The sequence below is a fragment of the Gobio gobio genome (genome assembly GCF_949357685.1).
Source record: "Gobio gobio genome assembly, chromosome: 23".
NCBI lineage: Eukaryota > Metazoa > Chordata > Actinopteri > Cypriniformes > Gobionidae > Gobio > Gobio gobio.
Window position 1 is genome coordinate 29,068,948 of NC_137119.1, and position 11,581 is coordinate 29,080,528.

Sequence of the window (11,581 nt, forward strand, 5' to 3'; positions counted from 1 at the left end):
TTCATATTATAAATGTGCTGTAAATTCAATCATATTATATTGATAATTGAACAATAATTAATGCATCTGCGTCCCCAAAACACACCCCAAACTCAGAAACTCTGGGCTTAAAAGAATTTCAAAGTTTCCAACTCGCAATACAACATTGTGGTAAATACGATCTGATGAACATGACTTGAATGCACCATTATTATGATTAATGTTGTAAACAGTTGTGCTACTTAATATTTATGTGGAAATATGATACATTTTAGTGATTTTTAAACGGTAGTGTATATATTTTATGTTATTTTTTTAAATAGGCACTTATTTTTTAGCAGACAGCAAAAACATGTACTCTTCATACTTTTAAGAGCCATAAATTTGGCAAATGTATATTATAATACAATGAAATCACTGTAAATGACTGTACATGTTGCTTTTTGTATGTTGTATGTGCTTGTATCCTGTATCCTGGGGTTTTTGTTTAGCCTGTGTTAGTGTGAGAGAGGACAGAAGAGAGAGAGAGGAAGCGGAGACAAAAAAAACTGTGTTATGGAGTGAGTGTAAGCAAGGGGGTCTATGTAGAAGGGACTTTGCTTGGGTGGAATTGAATTGAATTTGATTACAATGAACAGAGAGAAGATACATAAGAGTGCATTTACACAAACAAGTGAAAGAGAGGCAGAGAAAGAGTGCTGTATATTCAAGACAGAGTGGAGGATTGTCCGAAGTAAACCCTAAATGTCAAATGGCTCTTGGAGGTGAAAAAAGCCATCTCACTATACTACATTTGTGGGCTGCTATGATCCTAAAAGCTAAATAATTCAGAAATAGCCTACACAATAGCAACATAGGACAAATAGGGCAACATTTCTCTGAACAACTCGAGTTAAAAGTCCATGGACAGTTTCACTCACGCCCCTCTTTTCTCAGAAACTCTCTTTCCTTCATCTCCAGGGGAAACTGGAAACGGTTGCTTAAAACTCCACAAGGGTTCGCCTGCTATCCAAGACTAAACTTTTGTTGTGTACTTGAAGTGCTGTGAGTGAAACGCTCCCTGTTTTTCCTGTTTGTCTGCTTTTAGTTGACGTGTAACCTGATACGGAGTAAACGTAGACCTCTAATATCTTTTGCTTTCTCTGCTTCCTCCCTTTCTCCTCTTTTCCGTTATATTTCCCAGCTAAAAGCCTGTCACACCGAGAAAATTCCTGATTTTTGAGCCAAGTGGGTTCTGAATACAGCTTCCAAAGAAAATTATTTATATCCTCATGCTGAATGCTTACTATAGGCAAATAGTGTTTGTATAAAACACTATTGCTGAAATCCCTCGTCTAAATTTGGCCCTGTCTACACGACAATGGTGTACTAAAAACAGAAACGTCTTTCCTTTGTGTTTTTTTCATGTACAGACGTCAGCGTTGTACACACAAATCCCCGAAAATGACAAAAAAAAAAACGCTGTATTCTGCTGTCAGGCCAGTAGTTGGCGATGTCACTTTGTAAATAAACACTATGCGCCTATAGACTGAACACTTAGGGCCAGACAAAAAGCGCAGATGTGAGTGGAAAGTTCTGCGCAAATTAAAGAACACAGACGCAGCCGGATCATTTGCATACCAGCGCAATCTAGCCTACCAGTTAGCATCTGGTTTTTTGGGCGGTAAATAATGAAAATTGGTCTTTTTTTTTACAAAAAAACAACAACATTTTGGGGGCCTGAAAATACAAACTTTTGAAAACAGGTTTCAAAGTGCGTGTTTTTGAAAACTATACCGTTATCGTCTCCTACAAAAACGTGAATCTGTGAAAACGGTGATGGCATGCACATGCGTATTACGCGTTCAGTCGATTCTGTATAGTAAAAGAATGCATATGTGCGCAGACGCAAAGTCTTTCTTAACAAAGTGACATCGCCAACTACTGGTCTGGCAGGATAATACAGCGTTATTAGTCGTTTTCGTGGGTCTGTGTGAATGGGGATCGTTTTGATAACATCTGTACAATTACAAAAAAAATCTGTTTTTAGTACATTGTTGATGTGTAAACGTACCCTGAGGCGAAAACGGTATTGTTTTCAAAAACTTGCACTTTGAAACCCGTTTTCAAAAGTTTGCGTTTTCAGGCCACAAAAATGCTGTTAAAAAAAATTAACCCTCCAAAAATGGTCAAGGTTTTGGTTCTTGGTTGGATTATTTAAAAAACAAAACTCATATTTATTTAGTTAGTTAATATATAATTGTATAGCCTAATATAGGCTATTATTATTTAAAAAATTTAAATTATAAAAAAATATAATAAGCAGCTTTGCCATTTTAAAAACTAATTTCAGATGTAATTATTTTAATAATCCAAGAAAATTACTAAATTAAAATGAATTAAACTACTTTAAAATTCTAAACAGTAAGATATATACATATCTTTTTTATATATCTATTTTAAGACCACCCTCTCAGAAAAGATCAAATGACACCACCGGGCCGCCAGGAACGGGCAAAAAACGGAAAAAGTGAGATTGGTTGGTTTTTTCTGAATCACTGTACCCACTGGGATTGCGTGATCAGAAATCTGTGTTTTTGTGCATATGGAATAATATCACAGGGGGTTTGGCCATTCAAAATCTGCACCCTTCATTTCACACGCTTGCCCTACTACATAAATCTCCATGGCAACCTCAGTAGGTCATCCAATGAGAGGTGGAGGTGGGGCCGGGGGGTGGGGGGTACGCGCGACTGACGGAGAGTTTTGAGGACACTGATTGGAGTGAGAATGGTGCAGTGTGAGTTTGTGCAAATTCACACAGTTGGGAAACTCAAATCTCATTTCTCACACTCACACTCTTTGATTTGCTGCAGCCTCACGAGAATAACACACCCTTTAGTTTCTCTTCAGTTTCATGCTTTGAAAACAATACTTTCTGCTTCTTCATTCTTCATATTTGTTCTTCATTTTTTCACCAACTCTGACATTCTCTACCCAGTGGATGATGTCATTTCCTTTCCTTACAGTTGTTGTTTCTTCCCAAGCTTCTATCAGCATCAATAATAAATCCACTTCACAAACTTTCCATGTATAATTCATTCTATCTGAGCCGTGGTAACAGGGTCTTCCATCTCTGAAACAGCAGGAACAAAATGACGTTTGCAAGTGAAAAGTCTTGTGAATTATGCCTTGTCTGTGGTGTGAGCCGCTAATATACACCACAGTCACTCAAGCGCAGTCTGAACTCAAGCGTGAAGTTGAGGAGAAAATCCTCCTGAGGTGGATACAATTTTTTTTTAAATCCATCTAATCAATACACTATCAATTAGTCTCATCTACTCTGTCAACTTAACATTGTTACATCCCTCATTCTGGAAAGAGAGAGAGAAAGGGCATGGAAATGATGAAAGGGCAAACGATTCATCTCTAACCTGATTGTGCTGCACCGTCAATTTAGGCACCATCGCAGACATTAATGTGATGTTCCTTTGACAAAAGAACCCTCAGTAGTGTCACTGATGGATCCCTGTCACGGTTCAATGAATATAAATGAACCATGGAACAGTAATTCACTCACGATTGGTCAGCATTGTGTTTCCTATCACTGCCACTGACATGGAAGCTCAAGGTCACATGATCTCAAGAAATAAAAGTTTGAAGGGGTCATAAATTGATGCTTATGTTCGCACACAGCATTATTTATTGAGCCATTTCAATACCTCCCTTAATTTGTGACATTGTTTTTTGTAAATTACTATGTGGACAGCAAAAATAATTTTTAGTCTGACATTTTTATGTGATCATAAAGTATCTGATTTTTGTGATCATGCAGTGTCAACAGATTATAATGTGTAATATGCACACATTATAACCTGTTCACACTGGTGAATCAGTTTGACAATATGAGATATTACACAACATTTTTTTTTAAAAATGTATTTAATTTTTAACATATATTTATATATTAGTGCTGTTATATGTATTATATATTAGTCCTGTAAAATCGATTAATCATGATTGACAATGTATGCATATATATATATATATATATATATATATATATATATATATATATATATATATATATATATATATATATATATATATATATATATATATATATTCCATTTTATTATAATAAACATTATAATTATTATTCTGACTATATGACTACACTATTTATATTTAAATTTAATATATAGGTCCACAAGTGTTAGATGTTGTGAAATTTGCTTTGAACAGTGAAAATAGAAGTTATAATGTTCATCATAATCCTCATAGATTTAGGGTTTGAAAGTCCAAGTGTAAACACTTTCATATATTAACTTAATATGATTGTAAATTACATTACAAAATGTGCTAAGGATGTTATCTTGAGCATGGAATAGGGTGGTATCGTGAAAAGGATAGGGTGGTTGAGCAAACTAGCAAATCAGTTTAGCTGAACAGTGTCCAATATGGGCCATATTTAAAAGGTCATGCGAACAACCTCACAAAAAAATAGGATTTGAGCAGAAAATAGGATTTGTGTAGTGAACGTAGCATTTGTGTGTGTTTGAAGGAAAAGTGCTGCTAGTCTGCTGGTGTTGTATGTGCTTAATCACTGTGTCTATACAGAAAAGACCCACTCAGCAGACACCAATCAAACACAATCATGATCCCACACAGGACAGGGGAAAGGTTTATCTGACTCTGCAGCTGGACACCAGCTGGGCCCCCCACCATATATATGGACCACCACGAAAATGCAAAAAAAACGAGGGTGGGGCTAAATTACACTCCTTCCACAGATACACTTACTAACCATGGAACCTCCCCCACTGAGTCAACCCCTCAAAAAACGGCTGCCACACGCACACACACACACACACACACACACACACACACACACACACACACACACACACACACACACACACACACACACACACACACACACACACACACACACACACACACACACACACACACACACACACACACACACACACAAAGGCTTGAGGTCATGTTCACATGCAGATGAACTGCCTGAAGTTAGTAGACAAGATAGTCCTACAGAGCAAAGAACACAAAACGGCAGCTGTGACACCTTTGACATTGAGTCATTACCAAGTGCAAGTCTCTAACCTATCATTTCATCAGCTAAAGTGTATTGTGTCTCTCCCATTAACTAAAAAAAGCCAGATTAAATATTCATGAATACAGTGAAAGTCACTCATGGCTCTCTTGAGTGACTTTCAATGTCCATCCTGCTCAAAGCATACTCAAATAAGTATACAAAAACAGTGTTACACACTTAGTGTTATATAGTAGCTAGCTATAAACATATCAAATAGCAAGATTCATGTATCTGACCTTAAAATCCTCATGAAATGGTTTGATGAGCCGTTGTTTCTTACCCTACCTTTAACTTCCTGTTTCAACTGGAAATATGTCAATAGCAATTTATTTTATAAACACTTTTTGTTATACTGGTTGAAACTCTCTTCACATCCTTATGGCAATCAATAATAGAAGTGGTCTAAATATCAAAACATGTAGGCCTACATATATCTTCTGTGGAAGTCTCAGGGCCAAAACTTTTTCATCCAATCATTGAATTCGGACCGAATGCAAACAAAGAGCAGCTGCCTTTTACAGTTCCTCCTGAACCAAAACAACGAGTTTATGCTGCGTTCACACAATTTCGTAACCGTAATTACCATAAAAAAACCTGTAAAAAAAACAAGTGACGTTCCACCTGGTGCTAGCCGTTCACGTCTTCAGACTCAGATTTATGCATTTCTATGTCAACACTATCAAAGCCGAAATGAATCTACAGCAGTCAGGTGGTACAACTAGAGCTCTGTAAGTCGTTTACGTTCATTATTATTGTAATGTTAGGTAATTTAATGCTCTTGCCTTGTGAGTTGTGACGCTTTGTGGAATCTGTGGAAAATTGTATTGTATTTGTAAAACAGTCTGTGAAAAGTAGGCTACTTGGATGACTAAATGGGCGTGAAGTGAAGCAACTGATGCTGTAGGTCACATGACAAATGTAGTAGGCCTACATCCTGATTTCATTCATACTATATAAAAGTACTTTTTTAAGGTGGCAAAGTTCGTTACTCATTATAGGCTACCTAGTCAGACGGTATGCGATTTCAGATGCACCTCATGAATTTGTGTAGACTATGCTTTGGGCCTAATCCTAATGCCATCCCCAAACCTGCAGATGGGGGTCTAAAATGCATGTGGAAACTCCCTCGAGATCAACCCTAAGGAAAATGACATGTCCGTATGTGTATTCTCTGAGGACAGGCGTAAGTGCGTTTGACTCAGAATCTCTCCAGCATCAATTATTTTTAAACAGACAGGATGACGCTTGACAAGATGGGGCCCAATTGCTCCTTCTCCGGATAATAAATGAGGATGCGTTCAATACATTAGGCTCGTTTCGATGCCAAACGCCTCGCTTGAAAGTGAGGGGAGGAATGAAATAAGTGCAGTCAAGATGGACAGTTCTAACCCAAGCAATGGGAGGGAGAAGAGGAGAAATTGGGGGAAATGAAAGAGTGAGATGATGGACTACACAAAGGACGTAGATAAACAGGATGTTTTATTGGGAACACAGCGGCCCAAACACCTTTAAGGAAGTGCACTTTTAAAGGAAACTGACAAAATGATTTGCTTGGCTCGAGTTTGCACCTCCTCCTGAGAGAATCCTGTGCACGCGGTATTCTCTCAAAAAGAAGGACAAGTAAAGGACAGTATTCCCACAAAAGAAAACCAAATATAGGACATTAATCATAGCACGGATGATGTCAGACGATCTAAACCCAACATTCACATCCTAACAAGGCTGTTCATGAAAAATGAGAGCAGGCCTGCAGGGCTCAACACTCACGCACACGCCTGTTGGAGGATGTTGAAATTATATTGCACATGTAAATATTCTAATTGCAGAACGTCTGTTTATCTGTCGTCTTTTGGAGTAACATAGAGAAGAGAGTTTAATAACCAGGCTTGGAAGGACACCCAATCTATACAGTAATCCTAAACAACCCGACTAATCTACTCTCCAGCACCCTGTTATTGCTCAAATCCTTCCTTTGATTTCAGTCCAGCGTGTCTTGTTTGTCTGCGGGGTAACGTCTAGATGGACGACCACATAGCCATAGCCTACTCTCAAAACAAGGCCTTATCAAGTACAGAAATCATAAACAGTATAGCTATGCCTTATTTTACTGTATGCAAAAATAAAGGTGCGTTCAAGGAAAACAAAAGTACAAATAGCCTATTCATCTGAAACGAGTGTTAACAATATTCAAAACGGACTACTGTTTATGGCTACATGTTGTTCAGCACACGTGAATGTGTCGCCTCCTGCTGGTGGTAGTGAAATTACACTTCAAATTCAGTCTGATTGTACTAATAAAACTGAAATTAAAAACCTGTTGTGTTGTAGCACTGGCTGAAACTCAAGAGAATCTCTCTTTTTTTTTGTTTTCTGATGATTCTTATTTGTAGCACTGCAGTTTTTTTCAAACCAAATACAAGTAATCATAGGTTGAAAATGGGCCAAAAGCATTGAATACAGCCCATAAAAATGTAAATGTAATGAGTTAAAATCATCAAGTACGAACATACTGAAAACCTAGATTCTATGGCATAATTAAAAACAGAGGATGTTTACCCTTTAGAATCGGTGTAATGCCTGAATGGTAAGAAGCTTTATTGTTTTGGAAATTGTGAGACTTTTATAATAAATAACTGTAGTGTTGAAATAGCCTTAAACCACAAATGCATGTCTTATAGCACATTCGATTAATCTGAATGTTGAGTACTGAATATTTCAGTATAATATAGAACAAAATGCACTGTGGCAAACACCAAAACACACATCTATACAATACATAATCTCTATAGTGTGTGTTTATTAAATAACAATAGGGGAATACAGTCATATAAAAACACCTGAATCTATGAGATGATAAAATCAAAATTCTGCATTTTGTAAATGCTTCAAAAATCAGTCATACATAATACACACAGTAAATTACCCTTTTCAGCAGCTGAGATGTCTTAACAGCTTTACGATTGTTCTGTATAAAAGTCAGAGTCGTAAAAAACCTTTAAGTCAGTGGAAAATAGTCTATAATTTGGTACAGTTAACATAGGCTACATTTTGCTTTATGTATATGTTTTTAATTATATTATCCATTTCCAATAAACCAGTATCACAATCCATAAACAAGACCATTATATCAGTTATGGTGACATCTCAAAAAGAAACAGTATAATTTGGTATGATTACAACTGAAAAATAAATGCAAGATTTCTGTTTCCTCTTAACAAAAACAGCATAATGGCGAAAACCCTTTTCTATAGTGTGTGGAGAGGCCAGAGCCAGTGGGTGGAGCTTGATGTCCAGCTCCCACCCTCTCAAACCTTCATCCACCCATTACGTCCAGACAGAGAGGGTGAGCTGGATGCCATTTGGCTCTGAAGTGAGCGCCACTTGCCGCTGACAGCTGTTTATATCATAATGTGTGTGTCTCGGAGGCCTTGCACACAAAATAGCAAACAGACCACACAATGTGGCACATTCATTGGCACTAAAAAGATCATTAACAACTTTTTTTCTCCAGACAGACAGACAAAATACCAAAAGACACAAGCACAAACATACACATACACACAATCAGGGCTTGGCATTAACTCTTGCTTTCCAAAGTTAACTGAAAGCAACTGACAGATCTTAAAATAGGCTATGTTAGTGTCAGTGTGGCAAATATGAAAAGATCCGCGGCGGCAGCGTCTCAGTCTCCAGCGGAGTACAATAACACAGAGAAAAGTTGTGTACTTCAAACTAGTTTATTCATTTTTTTTTTTTATCCTCAAATATTGCCATTAACTGTAGCTGCTGTACATCTGCATACTGGTACTGCTCTTCTTCCACTCTCTTCTGAACTCTTTCCCTCACACGGGAGCTGCCACTTTTGAATTGCATTATCATCTTGTCTATCGTTGAACTGGTTGGCTTGAATCTCACTATCTCCGTGTCCTCATTCAGATTCTAGTCTTGACAGAGTGTTGCCTGGTACATAATACTCTTGGGGTGGTCCATAAAGATAGGCTGCCTCTTCTAGGGGAGGGAGCAGGCCCTTTTCTTGTCAGATGGGCCTTGATCCGAGGTAAAGATGTGGCGCTGTTGCTCTGGTCTGAAGGCAAGAAGCTGTGAGATTTACAAGCTTTACAAGAAGCTGTCTTATGAGTCAATTAGATGAGAGGGGTGTGAAGGGTCAAGGGTCAAGCCAAACATCACTTGTCTCTTCATCAGACACATATCCTTCAAGAATGATTTTATGTTCAATATTAAAATAAGAATGAATGATAATCAAGTTATAACAGTGTCCTACATTTGATAAATCAGTTCTCTATATTCAAGGAGTGATTTTGAATATTGTAGTGTTTTAGTTGCTCTGTGCTTTTGAATCCAGCTCTGATGTCTGTGTCAAGATGTGCTGACAGGAAAATGTCCTTGGTGTTTGAAGTGAGAAGAGCTCAGCATGTGTTAACTGTATGTCTTCCTAAAGCGACCCCCGGGGTCATCTATGTTACAGCTATGTGACTCTTTTGGGGACTCAAAATGTAACAGAAATGTACCTCTCTGATATACTTTTCTTTCTTTATAGAATAGAATAAAGTCACTTCTGTACTAAATGTAGTATCAGCATGTTTTGCAGATTCAGCTTTGTTGATAGTTAGTTAAGATGTCCCGACCTTGATGGAAACTGTTTTTCTGGGAAACTTTGTGTGTGCGTCTCATGATTCTGTGCAGATCCAGTATTGGAGATGGTCCTTTCTGCAAACGATTCCAGACTTTGAGGCGTCTTTTCTGTGACCTCCGAGGTCATTGAGGATTAATCTGGGCCTGGGCGACACGGAGTCTACGCATTTTTAGTGATATATGCTCCTATCTGTCTACGTGTGGAAAGTTGCTTACATTGCATGTTGTTAGAACCAATCAGAATCATTCCACATGGCAGTAATGACGTGTCTAGACCTTGAAAACCGTATAACTGTTCAGAAAATTGTATGTACGTTAGACGGAGGCGGGGAGACTGTTAGAGGGAGCGCGGCCTACGAACTCCTCTTGAGCTGGCTTCTGCTGATGAAACTGCAAACTATTCTTCAGTAAAATTTTCTTTAATTAATCTGACTCCTGACTCCTGGTCTTCATTTTTCACTACTGGTCCTGGGTCCTAAGCTGTTACCCCAACAGTTTATGGTGGAGAATGCGGCAATCATTCCTTGGTACACCTCTGGCAAACAAGTAGATAAGGTAGTATATTTTTATTATTAGACTTGTCTGACTGGAAGAGACTGGGTTAGGGGAACGGGAGAGCTTTATTTCAATGGGAAATAGGGAATAATTATACTAAGGATTGTGTTTCGGCTACTCTGAGTAAGTCGAGAGCTTTTTGAGAAACACACAAGGGGTATAAGAAGTCGCTCCAGTAGGCCAGTAATTTGGAAACGGGGTGCAACGTAGGCATGCTTAAAGGGGAGAGAGCTGATTAAGGGCTAAGGTAAGGATACCACTCCTAAAAGGGGCATGCGGCACTGGACAAAGGGGGCCAGTGCATCACCGCAAACCTTCTCCGTCTCTTCCAACTCAGATAGGGGATCCCCGAATTTAGGACAATAGACAGTTAGGGATTAAGTTATTAGTTAAACAAAATAAAAATAGATTCAGGGTTGTTTGCCAGGGATGCATCAGGAACGATCCCGAGTAAAATGTAAGGTATGACCCAAATTGGAATGGACCAGTAAGTGACTTTTTCGTATAAGTGTACTTTGCAGTTTCATCACGCAGAAGCCACAGCTGTGTTGGTTAAAGATCGCCGCCTCCATCTCTGCTGGTATAATTTCAGGTGAGTATGAACTTTGACTAAAATGATGGCTAAAAATTTGAGTGACATGATCAGTCCAGATAAAGATTTTGAGACGAAAGACAGCAAACGCTGTAAGCAGCGCTGCTCTGAAGCCCTGACGTCAAATAAATTTGAAATAATTATTAAGTAAATGGGCAGCCAAAGTTTTAATTCTAATTGGAAAAGTTAATCAGAAACTTGGCTGGCTAAAAGCTAAAAGACTGGAAAAATTTTAATTCCTAACTGTTGGTGAGATAAATTGGCAGAAATCACTGAAAATTATGTAGGATTTGGTCTTGAGTAAAAGGACTTGAAGTTGTTTTTGAAAAAAAAAAAAAAAGGAAAAAGCAGATATAGTCACGGACACGGAGGGATTTTAAACAGAGGTACACAGATTGAAAATAAGGAAATAAGTAATAAGTTCATATATTGACGTCTTAAGGAATTCCTTTTAAAGGAAAGATCCATGATCATTTTAAAATAAATTATGAGGTTAACAATTAATGGCAGTAACTATATAATTAGAGACATAGAGGGTTTAAATGATAAAAATGTTAAAATGATTCGTAAAAAATTCTGATAAAGTTTATTTGACTGGATGTTGGTAAAAACACCGTAGGAGAATGGGTGTTAAAAGCTAAAAACCCTAGAAGCTGATGTTTTGGTTTCAAGAGATAAGCTCATGCAGAGCTGTAATAAAA